This window comes from Anarrhichthys ocellatus, unplaced genomic scaffold (genome assembly GCF_004355925.1).
Source record: "Anarrhichthys ocellatus isolate YVR2014 unplaced genomic scaffold, GSC_Weel_1.0 scaffold8966, whole genome shotgun sequence".
NCBI classification, from domain to species: domain Eukaryota; kingdom Metazoa; phylum Chordata; class Actinopteri; order Perciformes; family Anarhichadidae; genus Anarrhichthys; species Anarrhichthys ocellatus.
In genome coordinates this window covers 1-1,532 of record NW_022288940.1, presented here as the reverse complement: position 1 = coordinate 1,532, position 1,532 = coordinate 1, and the positions used below count along the sequence as shown (strand labels likewise).

The 1,532-nt window shown below is 34.2% G+C and overlaps 1 non-coding gene and 1 pseudogene across 1 annotated transcript; both read right to left on the bottom strand.

Annotated features, from left to right (window-relative positions):
• LOC116380803 (uncharacterized) lies at window positions 1-42 on the bottom strand (annotated as a pseudogene).
• Window positions 43-1,310: 1,268 nt separating this feature from the next.
• LOC116380802 (small nucleolar RNA U3) lies at window positions 1,311-1,527 on the bottom strand. The gene has a single exon (XR_004212612.1). It is a non-coding gene; the product is annotated as a small nucleolar RNA U3 (small nucleolar RNA).
• Between the last annotated feature and the right edge of the window lie 5 nt (window positions 1,528-1,532).

Here is a 1,532-nt window from a genome sequence, read left to right as displayed (position 1 = left end):
CAAGTCAAAAACTATAGAAATGATCCCTGAAAGTATAGTCTTAACCTGACCTATGACCTTGCTCTACTACTAGTATGACGAACACGTGCTTCTCTGTCATGGTGCTGATGTTTAACAATGGCCTCAAGATGTTTTACACTGAGAACATGATCTCAAATGATCACAAATAACATCCAAATAGGAGCAGACAACACCGAATAAAAGCCACACAATGCACATGAATATATTTTTGTGAAGAAGATATAGCAAGATTTAAAACGCACAACTATAACCTGAATGTATCAATATACATAATATACATTTTAACACTGTTCTGCTGACAGTACAGAGAACAACGTGTACATGAGAACTGTTCCCACAATAAAAGCTTGTATAAACTATTAAATGATCTATACAATATATTTATTTATTTACCCACAATGCCCTCTGGTGGCAAATCCCTCCTCAGAGTCAAAGTGTGAGTGTAAAAACACGCCCACTACCAACAAAAAGCTCAGCTGACAAACCTAAACACGTGTAGCCTACTTCTATTTCTAAAAGACTCAAGCGTGGAGGAATAACGTTACTTCACCGCACAATCCAGAGAAGTAATCATGAACAATAACGTGATTTACATCAGTTTTACTAACAATATCCTGGAGAGAATGTTCAAGCATTTAAGATGTTATTACTCAAGATTAAAAAGAAGTTGCTACAGCTGTAAAATACATGTTGTTGTGGGGAGATGTATTTTTAATGTAGTATTAAAGTATTAATAGTGAAAGTATTAAATCGCACAAAACTAATCAAGCAAAATGTCTATAATTCTGATTAAAGTAAAGTCAGTGGTTCCACTTTTGAATGTTGCCATAAGATGTTTAATAATGATGTCAATGCAGGAAGTACCAATACCAGATTATAAAAATACTGCATTCAAAATCATGAGTTAAAGTACTTATTAGTTTAAAAAGTACTCACTCAATACAGAATACCTCTTTCAGGGAGTTATGTCATTACCAAAACATCTCCCCACAACATTTATTCTACAGCTGGAGTAACTTTTTATCTGTATACTGATTCAAGACATATTTAAGAAATATTCACAATAGATTAAGTTCATTTTAGCTACTTCGGGTTGTTTATTCTATTAACTAGCAACTATAGAGAATAATAGATTAATAATATTGTAATTAATAAATGGAGTGGAGCAAATTGCACAAAGTATCTCCCCCTATAATGACGAACCATACATTTAAAAATTTAAATATACAACAGCTATGTACACAACTGATTCTAAGTGATGCTAGTTTTATTATTGACAGTATTGCAGTACCACTCTGATCATACTCCTTCCCTCAGTGTCCCCAGAGGAGACAATGAACGGTCATCAAAGACAGACAGCATATGAACTAAATCATGACTGTCCGCCCGCTTCGCGCTCAGGAAAGAGTATCACCAACTCATCATCGTGGTTAGCGAGACCAAACATTTTAGAAACACATTTCTCAAGTCAAAAACTATAGAAATGATCCCTGAAAGTATAGTCTTAACCT